Source organism: Choloepus didactylus, chromosome 8 (assembly GCF_015220235.1).
Source record: "Choloepus didactylus isolate mChoDid1 chromosome 8, mChoDid1.pri, whole genome shotgun sequence".
NCBI lineage: Eukaryota > Metazoa > Chordata > Mammalia > Pilosa > Megalonychidae > Choloepus > Choloepus didactylus.
Window position 1 is genome coordinate 36274607 of NC_051314.1, and position 12838 is coordinate 36287444.

A 12838-nucleotide genomic window follows, 5' to 3' on the forward strand; every position below is an offset into this window, starting at 1 on the left:
TTCAAGCAGGAAATAGCTTAGTTGAATCTGTTAGCATATCAAATAGTGAAAACAGCCTGGGTAGGGGATTAGAGGTTCAAATCATACTGAGGAATTAGGTGATATGTATAACCTGAATTCAGGTGACATTGTGTTGTGAGACCACCCCTCTTCCAGGGTATGAACTTTGAGGAGATATAAGAGAGCTCTATTTGTCCCTCAAGGTTATGCAGAAACTGACACTAGCTGTCAGCAGCTCGGACCTCACCCCCACAACCAATTGAGAAGGCACCCCCAATTTGCTTGTGTAGGTAACCTCATTACTTGGTGTTGCTTAATTGTTTCCTTTGTTGTCAGCCTTTTAACTCTGCAAAGATTTGAAGTCAAGGTAGAAATGATGAAGTAAATCAAACCCATGGTAGTACTATTTTACATTTAGGTTTGAGAACATATATTATATATATAAGCTATGTTGATATTTAAGTACTTAGACTGTATTAGAAAATTTGAACTATTAGATTAAGTTTGTGGCCTATTAGATTAGCTTTGTGATTCTAATTTTTAAAAACTTTTATTATAGAAAATGTCAAACGTACAAAATTAGAAAGAATAGTATAATAAACCACCATGTACTCCTCATTTAGCTTCAACAGTTATTAACTCATGGCCAATTTTGTTTCACCCAAACTCCCATGTCCCTTCACCTACATTACTTTGAAGCTAATCCCAGGTAGTCTATAATTTATCTATAAATATCTCAGTAAGAAACACCAAAAGGACTGATTTTTTCTACTATAACTACTATTTTCACTACACAACTAAAAATATAATGAAAGTGACAATGCAACATTATCAAACAGGTAGTCAACAGTCAACTTTCCAAACGGCTCATAAATATCATGTTTTCTATTTAGTTTGCTTTTTTGAATCAGGATCCACACATTTCAATTGCCTAAAAGTTTCTTAAGTTTCTTTAATTTATATGATCCTCCTTCATTTCTCTCCCTCTTTTTTGAGGGAGAGATATTTATTTGTTCAAGAAACCAGGTTGTTCGTCCTGTAGAGATTCCCACAATCTGGAATTGGCTGAGTGCATCCTTGTGGCATACTTGAGCACATTCCCAAGTCCCTTGTATTTCCTGTAAATTGTGATTCTAATTTAAAGTTGTTGTTAACTGATTTAGGCTTGCAATTTTTAATTGAAAGGTATAAAAGAATTTTATTAAGTTTGGAAACAGTATTAGAATATTTACTAGAAGAGTCACCATATTTAAATTGATTTTTCATTTATAAGAATTATTTCAGTACTTGGGAATATTTTTCAGTCAGAAGATTGATGGACTGGAAAAGAAAATTGAATAAGTTAAATTTATAAATGTGATTTAGAATGTTTAAATGTATGTAATTTACTTTTATTAAAGGCTCCCTTAAAAGAGGTTTATTTTAATCACTAGTCTTATAAATAGAATAATAAGACTTGTAGGTTGAACTTGAAAGCTTAGGGAAAAAACTAGACTTTACTGTTACTTCAATAAAGTGAACGTTAATTTTGGAAAAACACACTAATCTCTGAATTATCTCCTTGTGCATGAAAACTGCCTCAAAGATACCAAAATACATCAAAGTAAAGATGTTTTTGCCCCCTTCTCTCAAAATCACACCCAAACAATGAGAACAAGAATAAAAATCAGGAGACACAGGAATGGCATCTTACTTGGCAGACAGCAGAGGAAAGTTAAGCCTCGGGCTGCAGCAAGGCAAGTTTCTATGACTGCAATCAAGAACCCCAACTAAAATAATATTTCATGCAGATTTTGTGATAATTCCATTGATATGTGTCTCCATCTACTATCCATGAGGGTAGGTTCCATGTCTGATTTTGCTCATCATTTTACCTGCATGATTCTGCATAGACCTGGCACTTAGTGGGCACTCAATAAATACTTATTGGATAATTGAATGAATGAAGCCTTCCTTTTATCTTATATATACTCCCCACTCTATCTTTTTTTTAAATTCAGTTTTATTGAGATATATTCACATACCCTACAGTCATCCACAGTGTACAGTCAGTTGTTTACAGTACCATCATATACTTGTGCATTCATCACCAAAATCAACTTCTGAACATTTTCATTACTTCAAAAAAATAAAAAATAAAAAATAAGAAGAATAAGAATACAAGTAAAGAACACCCAAAACATCCAATCCCTCCCATCCCTACTATTATTCATTTAATTTTTGTTCCTATTTTTCTACACATCTCTCCACATACTGGATAAAGGAAGCGTGAACCACGAGGTTTTCACAATCACACAGTCACACCATGTAAGCTACATAGTTATACAATCGTCTTCAAGAATCAAGGCTACTGGGTTGCACGTTCAACAGTTTCAGGTATTCCCTTCTAGCTATTCCGATACACTAAAAACTAAAAAGGGGATATTTGTATAATGCATAAGAATAACCTCCAGAATGACCTCTCGACTCCATTTTAAATTTCTCAGCCACTGAAACCTTATTTTGTTTCATTTTTCTTCTCCCTTTTGGTCAAGAAGATTTTCTCAGTCCCATGATGCTGGGCCCAGACTCATCCCTGGGAGTCATGTTCCATGTTGCCAGGGTGGTGTGTACCCCTGGAAGTCATGTCCCATGTAGTGGGGAGGGCAGTGAGTTAACCTGCCGCATCCCCACTCTATCTTATGTACCTCAATTGCAGGACTTATCACATCAAATTGTATTAATTTGTTTAAATGTCTGCTTCCTCTATTAGAATGTAAGTTCCAGATCAGAGCTCCTACCTTGTGTGGTGAGGGAAATAGGTAACAGATCACGATATGCAAACATTTGTTAGAATATAACCTATGTACTGGTTTGCTAATGCTGCCATTATGCAAAACACCAGGAATGGATTGGCTTTTTTAAAGGGGGTTTATTTGGTTACAAAATTACAGTCTTATGGCCATGCAAATGTCCAAAGGCATCAACAGTAGGGTACCTTTACTGAAGAACACCAGTGGCATCTGGAAAACCTCTGTCAGCTGGGAAGGCCCATGGCTGGCGTCTGCTTGCTCCTAGGTTGCATTTCAAAATGGTGTCCTCCAAAGTGTCTCTCTAAGTTGCAGCTGCTCTGAGGTCCTTCTGTTTGTGAGCTCTTTTATAGGACTTCAGTGAGTAAATCAAGATCCATGCTGAATGGGTGGGGCCAAACTTCCATGGAAATAATCTAATCAAAGGTATCACCCACAGTTGGGTGGGTCACATCTCCATGGAAACCACCTAATCCAAAGATTGCAGCCTAATCAGCACCAATACCTCTGCTCCCACAAGACTGCATTAAAGCACACAGCATTTGGGGGGATATAATACATCCAAACTAGCACAACATAAAAGGTGTTTGAAAAGGGTGGGGAAGACTTCACAGTAGAGGGTAAGAGATCAGCAGGCAGATGGGGTGGGGAACAGCACGAGGAAAGGCAATGAGGTGTGAAATTCATGGTGTTAGGGAGAGTGCAGGGATGCTCTATCACAGGATGTTCAAAGCCATGATGACCCCTCTCAGCCCCACTTGGTCTGGGGATGCCTCTGGGGAGTTGTGATACAAGGTGTTCTCATTTGCTAATGCTGCCAGAATGCAAAACACCAGAGATGGATTGGCTTTTATAAAAGGGAGTTTATTTGGTTACACAGTTACAGTCTTAAGGCCATAAAGTGTCCAAGGTAACACATCAGCAATCAAGCACCTTCACTAGAGGATGGCCAATGGTGTCCGGAAAACCTCTGTTAGCTGGGAAGGCACGTGGCTTGTGTCTGCTCCAAAGTTCTGGTTTCAAAATGGCTTCTCTCAGGACATTCCTCTCTAGGCTGCAGTTCCTCAAAAATGTCACTCTTAGTTGCACTTGGGACATTTGTCCTCTCTCAGCTTCTCGGGAGCAAGAGTCTGCTTTCAACGGCTGTCTTCAAACTGTCTCTCATCTGCAGCTCCTGTGCTTTCTTCAAAGTGTCCCCCTTGGCTGTAGCTCCTCTTCAAAACGTCACTCACAACTGCACTGAGTTCCTTCTGCTTGCCAGCTCATTTATATGGCTCCACTGATCAAGGCCCACCCTGAATGGGTGGGGCCATGCCTCCATAGAAATTGTCTCATCAGAGTTATCACCTACAGTTGGGTGAGGTGCATTTCCATGGAAACACTCAAAGGATTCCAATCCAATCAGCACTAAAACATCTTCCCCAGAAGATTGCATCAAAGGATATGGCTTTTTCTGGGGGACATAATACATTCAAACTGGCACACAAGGAAAGCAGTAGGTTAAGAGAACGAAACCTTAGCAGCCAAAAGTCGACATCAAGTGGTTTTGTGATTAGAAGGGGAAAGAAGTAAGTTTTCTGAATGGTGAAATGTAGAAGGAAGAGCTGAACCTGCTCAGCCCTGTCTCTCCCCTTCCTCTCTTTTTCTCCCCTTCCCTTGTTCTTCCCTTTCCTCAACTCCTCTCTTTTCATTTCCTCTTTCCTCCTTTCTTTCTCTCCTTCTTCCTTCTTTTTTTTTTTTTTAGCAGCCTCTCTGCTGCCCTCAAGCACTGCCATCTGCTCTGTCTTGGTTTAGGGGCCTGTGGTTGTTGGCTGTGCTAAGTGATTGGATGGATATACCTGCTATTGGAGGGTTGGGGGTGGAATATTAGCAAGCCCAACCACCCATAGATTTCTACCAGTGTTCTCCTATCAGCTTTATTCGTAATGAAGGTGATGTTTTCATCTCCATCTCTTAAATCTTGCTTGTATATTTCTATTGGTTGTTATTTCTGGAGGGGGAAAGGATGTTTTTACTGATCCCTCCCAAACTCCAACAATCTGGAATACCTAACACTTGAGGCAACCCAAACTTCAACAATCTGGAATTTCTAACACTTGGACCAAGAGAATTAGAGTAAGTAGGCGGGAAGACGGGAATTAGGTCGGGAGAGTTCAGATAAACAGGAACATGTAAGGTGTAAATCAAGTTTGCTACAACAACTGTTTTGTTCTTGAACAGATCAGGAAACAGGACAGTGACTTTCAAACTTTGGGCTCTTCAGTAGCACTGGGGAACTTGCTTAATACACAGATACATGACTTGCGCTCAGAAGATCTGGGGTGGGCCCTAACATCGGTATGTTTTAATCAGCATCTTAGATGATTAAGCTCTCTGAAGTTTGAAACTTCTGCTCTGGAGTGTATTTGATCTCAAATCATTGTACACAGAAGAAAAACAAAGATTTCAAAACATTTGTAATCATAGTAGAACCAGGTGGGCAGTTTTCTGCATAAGTAAGTGATACATCTGAGAGGCATATGAGAAATCGATAGGACTTGACATACACAGGTAATGGTAGGGGGAGGAAAAAGGAAATGGGAGTGCCCTGAAAAGAAGCTTGGGTGGGGTACACTAAGGAGGAGGAAGAACAGTTTAGGCTAGGCAGGTTGAGTATGCAATCACAGTGGGGAGCTATGCAGCAACTGAAGCCCAAGGACATGGAACGCCAACAGTTCTCCTGGGAACCTAAAAGGGTGGCACACAGGGACAGGCAAAAGAACCTTGCTTTCATATTTCCTGTTCCAGCCAGGCTTCTGGCCAAATGTCTTGAGTCACCATCCTCTGCAATCCTGTTTCCCTTGGGAACTGGCCCAGAGAAAGAGGGCAAATGTGTGTGGAATAAGCACTCCATCTAACTTTATAGAAACACCACAGACCTGACAAATAGGGCTCTACAGGATCACTCTAGTGGTGAATGCACTTAAAGGCTCTCCCCAGATGAGATACGTTCAAAATGCTTTGTAAAGCACACAACTCTGAACAACTGGAAGCCTTATTATTCTGATTCAACTCGGCCTCATCTTCCCCAGGTCTTTCTCCACAAGATACTGTTTCTTGATCATCTAGGAACCAATAACCCTGGTTGGAACCTTCTTAGGGAAAATACAGGCTGGCATTGTGTCAACAGTTTGTGAATGCTCAGCTATTTACATTGAGGCATGATTATGAACCAGCAGATGATTTTGCTTTCTGTTTTTGAATCAGTGGGCAGCCTTTACTCCCTGCTCCATGGCCTCTGCCCCCACCTCCGAGTCAGCGTTCATGAATCCTCTTCTTACAGATACTTCTGTCTTGATCACTCATGAAACAGTTTCCCTGCACTGGAAGAAATAATGTAGGAACTTGCAAACAAATACTTCCTCCTGTCAACTGTTGCTAATGAATTGAAACAAGGTCTCTATTAAAGGTGACTGATGTACCATTTTTCCAAACTGATCTACTTTATTTTGTGTCTGCAAAACACAATACAGTTTGTGAGGAAGCTCTGTTGCTCTCCAGGAAGCCAAGCTGAAAAGTTTAGGGGTGAACATAAACATCCCAGGCTTTCTGTAAGTGTTCATTTTGGATCATGAATCTATGGCAACCATTCTTGACCAGGTGTCTATTTTAATCCTGCATTCATTGATTCATTCACTGGGCAGATTTTATTATAATTTTTTTTTAATTAGAGAAGTTGTATGTTTACACAAAAGTCATGTAAAAAATATAATGTTCCTATATATACCCCTATTGTTGACATTTTGCATTAATGTGGTGCCTTTGTTGCAATTAAAGAATACAAAAATAGTACTATTAACTAACATCTTATAGTTTACATTAGAGTATTTTTCCCCATATACCACTCTATTATTGCTAAAGCTGCCAGAATGCAATATACCAGAAATAAGTTGGCTTTTACAATGGGGATTTATTAACTTACAATTTATAGTTCTTAGGCCATGAAAGTGTCCAACTCAAGGCATCAGTAGGACAATACCTGGACTCTGAAAACAGACTGCTGACACCTGGGACACCTGTGTCACATGGGAAAGCACAGGGCTGGAGTCTGCTGGTCCTTGTCTCCTGAGTTTCACTGTTTTCAGCCTCTGGCTTCAGTGCCTTCCTCTCTGTTTTCTGTGGGTCCTCTCTTAGCTTCTCTGGGGCTTTTCTCTAAACTTCTCTGGGCTTATTCTGTGTTATCCTCTTAAAAAGGACTCCAGTAAGAGGATTAAGACCCATCTCAGGGCATGCCTCAACTGAAATAACCCAATCAAAAGGTCCCACCTACAATAGGTCTGCACCCACCAGAATGGATTAAAAGAACATGATCCTTTCTTGGGGGACATACAGCGTCCAAACTACCACAGTGTTGTACATTTGTTATAATTCATGAAAGAACATTATGAGTGTTGTATTAGTAACCCCAGTCCATTGTCTACAACAGGGTTCACTGTGTTATACAGTCTCATATTTTATCTTCTAACTTTCTTTCATTCTAGTAACATACATGACACAAAACTTCCCCTTTTAACCACATTCACATACTTAATTCAGTGCTGTTAATTACACTCACAATGTGCTACCATCATCACCATTCATTTCCAAACCTTTACAATCAACCTAAATAGAAATTCGGTACAAATTAAGCATCAGCTCCACATTCTCTACCTCAATCTATCCCCTGGTAACCAATATCCTAGATTCTAACTCTATCAGTTTTCTTATTATAATTAGGTCATATCAGTGAGATCATACAATATTTGTCCTTTCGTGCCTGGCTTATTTCACTAAGCATAAAGTCCTCAAGGCTCATCCATGTCACATGTACCAGGACTTCTTTCCTTTTTACAGCTGAATAATATTCCATTGTATGTATATGCCACATTTTGTTTATTTATCCATTGATGGACACTTGGGTTGCTTCCATTTTTTGGTAATTGTGAATAATACCACATGAACTTCAGTGTGCAAACATTTGTTCGAATCACTGCTTTCAATTCTTCTGGGTGTATAACTAATAGGGGGATTGCTGGGTCACAAGGTAATTCTATGTTTAGCTTCCTGAGGAATTGCCAAACTGTCTTCCACATTAGTTGCACCATTTTACATTTCCAACAGTAATGAATGAGTGTCCCTGTTTCTCCACATCCTCTCCAACACTTGTAATTTTGTTTTTTTAATAGTAGTCATTCTAGTGGGTGTGAAATATTGCATTGTATTTTTGATTTGCATTTCCCTAATAGCTAGTGATGTTGAGCATCTTTTCACATGCTTTTTAGCCATTTGTATCTCTTTTTTGGGGAAATGCCTATTCAAGTCTTTTGTCAATTTTTAAATTGTGTTGTTTGTCTTTTTCTCATTGAGTTATAGGAGTTCTTTATATAGTCTGGATATTAAACCTTTATTGGATATGTGGTTTCCAAATGTTTTCTCCTATTGAGTAGGTTGGCCTTTCACTTTCCTGACAATTATATAAAAAATTATATAAAAAATTATATATTGATTTAATCCAGCAAGAAGATACAATTATAAACATATATGCATCTTACAACAGAGCCTCAAAATATTTGAAGCATAAATTGACAGAATTGAAGGGAGAAATACAGTTGCACAATAATAGTTGGAGACTTCAGTACACCACTCTCAATAATTGACAGAACAGCTAAACAGATGACCAGCAAGGAAACAGAGGACCCAAACAACACTGTTAATCAATTAGACCTAACTGACATATACAAAACACTCCACCCAAGAATAGCAGAATACACACTCCTCTCAAGTGCACCTGGAACATCCTCCAGGAGACAGATTACACGTTAGGCCACAAATTGAATCCTAACGAATTTCAAAACATCAAAATCATTTCAAAGTGTCTTTTTATCATATTTTTTATTGTAGAATATAACATATATAAATAAAAGTGATAACTTTCCAACTGCAATTTAACAAGTAGTTAGAGAGCACATTTCAAAGAATATTATAGGTTACAATTTCATAGTTTCAGTTATTTCCTTATTATGAAATATAACATATATACAAAAAGGTATAGCTTTCAAATTACAATTTAACAAGCAGCTTTAGAACAAATTTCAAAGGATGTTATGGGTTATAGTCCCACCATTTCAATTTTTTTCCTTCTAACTATTCTAATACCCTAGCAACTAAGGAAAAGGAAATTACATAAAGATTCAGTATTCATAATCCTTTGTTAAATTCCATCTTGTCTGTTGCTACCCCTTCCTCTAGTTTAATCACTTTCCCGATCATCAGGGATGTCTAGGCAGTGACCACCCTAACCTGTTCATGTTGAAAAGGGGTGTCAACTTTATAAGCAAAGGGGATATATCTAGTTGATGTTCTTGACAAGGCTATTGCCTCTAGAGTTCAGAACTTAGCTTGCTTAGGGGCATTCTGAAGGATTTAAGTTTCTGATGAATAAACTTAGTGAGTGAAACTTTTATAGAGTATGGTATTCCTATTAATTGTACTTCCTAGTATGAAATGTGTGGATTTTTCCCATGTACTCTTCTGTTGCCAACTCTCTGTGTCAGTGTCATACCTTAGAAGTATATCATGCAAGCACCTATCTATATTTGTGGTGCTGATCTGTGGGAAACATGCCTTTAAACCCCTCTCATTCCTATTATAAGTATCAGAGCTGTATTGAAATGCTCTGATACTTATAATCCCATTAACAAACAATTGTCACACCTATCCATTACCAAACCTTTGAATTCATCATCATTAACATATCTGAACATATTAGACTATCATTCCCCCTCACTAGCTACTGCCCATCACTAGGTCCCCAATGTTCTTATATTTTAAGACATTGATTTTACATTGTTCAGTTAGTTCATAGAAGTGGTAACATACAATATCTCTCCTTTTGCATCTGAGATATTTCACTCAGAATTATATCTTCAAGGTTCATCTATGCTGCCATATGTTTCAAGACCTTGTTGCTTCTTACAGCTGCGTAGTATTCCATTGTATGTATATACCACATATTGTTTATCCACTTGTCTGTTGAAGGACACTTGGGTTGTTTCCATCTCTTGGCAATTGTGAACAATGCTGCTATGAACATCAGTGTACAAATGTCTGTTCGTGTCACTGCTTTCAAATCTTCTGGGTATATATCAAGAAGTAGAATTGCCGGATCATAGGGTAATTCAATATCTAGTTTTCTGAAATATCGCCAAACTGTCTTCCAGAGTGGCTGTACAATTATACAGTCCCACCAGCAAAGAATGAGAGTCCCAATTTCTCCACATCCTCTCCAGCATTTGTAGTTTCTTGTTTGTTGGATGGCAGCCATTCTTATTGGTGTAAGATGATACATCATTGTGGTCTTGATTTGCATCTCAATAGCTAATGAAGATGAATATTTTTTCATGTGATTTTTAGCCATTGGTATTTCCTCTTTGGAGAAATGTTCTTTTCATATCTTTTGCCCATTTTATAATTGGGCTGTTTGTACTATGTCATTCAGTTGTAGGATTTCTTTATATATGCAGGATATCCATCTCTTATCAGATATATGGTTTCTAAATATTTTCTTCCATTGCATTGGCTGCCTCTTCACCTCTTTGACAAAGTTTTTTGAGGCACAGAAGATTTGATCCTGAGGAGTTCCCATTTATCTATTTTTTTCTTTTGTTGCTTGTGCTTTGGGTGTAAGATCTAAGAAACAACCTCCTAATACTAGATCTGGAAGATGTTTCCCTACATTATCTTCTAGGAGTTTCACGGTATTGTCTCTTACATTGAGGTCTTTGATCCACTTTGAGTTAATTTTTGTATAGAGTATAAGTTAGGGGTCCTCTTTCATTCTCTTTGTTATGATCATCCAGTTCTCCCAGAACCATTTGTTGAAGAGACTGTTCTGTCCCTGTTCAGTGGGTTTGGGGGCCTTATTAAAAATCAGTCAACCATATATCTGGGGGTCTATTTCCGATCTCTCAATTCAATTCCATTGATCGATATGTCTATCTTTATGCCAATAACATGCTGTTTTGACCACTGTAGCTTTATAGTAGTCTTCAAAGTCTGGAAGTGTAAGTTCTCCCACTTCATACATTCGAGGCTCCTTTCCCTTCCAAATAAATTTGATAACTAGCTTTTCCAAATCTGCAAAGTAGGTTGTTGGAATTTTGGTTGGAATTGCATTGAATCTGCAGATCAGTTTAGGTAGAACTGACATCTTAACAATGTTTAGTCTTCCTATCCATGAGCATGGAATATTTTCCCACCTATTTGGTCCTTTTTTATTTCCTTTAGTAAAATTTTGTGATTTTCTATGTAGAGGTTTTTTTACATCCTTGGTAAGTTTATTCCTAAGTACTTGATTTTTTTAAGTTGCTATTGCGAATGGAATTTTTTTCTGTATTGCCTCTTCAGTTAGGTCATTACTAGTGTATCGGAACATTACTGATTTATGTGCATTAATTTTATATCCTGCCACTCTGCTGAATTCTTTAGCTCAAGTAGCTTTGTGGTCAAATTCTCAGGGTTTTCCAAATATAAGATCATATCATCTGCAAATGATGACATGTTTAATTCTTCCTTTCCAATTTGGATACCTTTCATATCTTTGTCTTGGTGAATTGCTCTGGCTAGAACTTCCAGCACAATGTTGAATAACAGAGGTGACAGCGGGTATCCTTGTCTCATTCCTGATCTTAGGGGGAGGCTTTCAGCCTCTCACCGTTGAGTACTGTTCTAGTTTGCTAATGCTGCTGGAATGCAAAACACTAGAAATGGATTGGCTTTTATAAAAGGGGGTTCTATTTGGTTACACAGTTACAGTCTTAAGGCCATAAAGTGTCCAAGGTAACACATTAGCAATCAGGTACCTTCACTGGAGGATAGCCAATGGTGTCTGGAAAACCTCTGTTAGCTGGGAAGGCACGTGGCTGGTGTCTGCTCCAAAGTTCTGGTTTCAAAATGGCTTTCTCCCAGAACGTTCCGCTCTAGGCTGCAGTTTCTCAAAAATGTCACTCCTAGTTACACTTGGGATATTTGCTCTCTCTCAGCTTCTCTGGAGCAAGAGTCTGTTTTCAATGGCCATCTTCAAACTGTCTCAAGTCTGCAGGTCCTGTGCTTTCTTCAAAGTGTCCCTCTTGGCTGCAGCTCCTCTTCAAAATGTCACTCTCCACTGCACTGAGTTCCCCCTGTCCATCAGCTCATTTATAGGGCTCCAGTGACTCAACTTAGACCCGCCCCGAATGGGCAGAGCATCACCTCCAGGGAAATTATCCAATCTGAGTCATCACCCACAGCGGGGTGGGGCACATCTCCACAGAAACACTCAAAGAATTACAATCTAATTAACACTGACAGGTCTGCCCACACAAGATTACATCAAAGATAATGGCGTTGGGGGACACAATATATTCAACCTGGCACAAGTACTATGCCCTTTATCATATGGAGAAAGGTTTCTTCAATTCCTACCTTTAAAAGTGTTTCTATCAAAAAGGGATGTTGAATTTGTCAAATGCTTTTTCAGCATCTATCAAGATGATCATTTCATTTTTCCCTTTCAATTTGTTAACGTGCTGAATTGTATTAACTGATTTTCTTATGTTGAACCACCCTTACATGCCAGGAATGAACCCCTCTTGGTTGTGGTGTATAATTCTTTTAATGTGCCTTTGGATTGGTAGGTATTTTGTTTAGGATTTTTGCATCTATGTTCATTAGGGAGATTGGCATATAGGTTTTCCTTTTTTGTAGTATCTTTATCTTGTTTTGGTATCACAGTGATATTAGTTTCATAAAATGAATTAGGTAGTGTTCTTTTTTCTTTAATTTTTTGGAAGAATTTGAGCAAGAATGGTGTCAATTGTTTTTGGAAAGTTTGGTGAAATTCCCCTCTGAAGCCATCTCGCCCTGAGCTTCTATTTGTAGGAAGATTTTTGATGACTGATTGGATCTCTTTGCTTGTGATTGGTTTGTTGAGGCCTTCTATTTCTTCTTGGGTCAGTCTAGATTGTTCATGTGTTTCCAGGAAATTGTTCATT